Source organism: Sorex araneus, chromosome 5 (genome assembly GCF_027595985.1).
Source record: "Sorex araneus isolate mSorAra2 chromosome 5, mSorAra2.pri, whole genome shotgun sequence".
NCBI lineage: Eukaryota > Metazoa > Chordata > Mammalia > Eulipotyphla > Soricidae > Sorex > Sorex araneus.
The window spans coordinates 64,406,436-64,406,779 of NC_073306.1; the positions used below are offsets into that span (position 1 = coordinate 64,406,436).

The window sequence follows — 344 nt, forward strand, 5'->3', positions numbered from 1 at the left end:
TTAAATATGGAACGCTTCACGAATTTGCGTGTCATCCTTGCGCAGGGGCCATGCTAATCTTCTCTGTATCGTTCCAATTTTAGTATATGTGCTGCCGAAGCGAGCACTCTTTATCTGGTTTTATCTAGTGGCTCTGTCTTATTGCTGGCCTTATATTTTCATAAGAGAGATGCCTTTGAAATGTATGCCTCCACATTAAAAATTAATTTCAGACACTTATAATAGTATCAGGCACTTGTGTTGCATATGTATTGCATCACTGTCACTGTCATTGTCATCCTGTTGCTCATCAATTTGCTTGAGCGGGCACTATTAACATCTCCATTGTGAGACTTGTTACTGTT

General features: G+C 39.5%; 1 non-coding gene across 1 annotated transcript; it reads right to left on the bottom strand.

The window, feature by feature from the left end:
- LOC129405219 (U6 spliceosomal RNA) lies at nt 1–107 on the bottom strand. Its single transcript, XR_008630402.1, has one exon. It is a non-coding gene; the product is annotated as a U6 spliceosomal RNA (small nuclear RNA).
- Between the last annotated feature and the right edge of the window lie 237 nt (nt 108–344).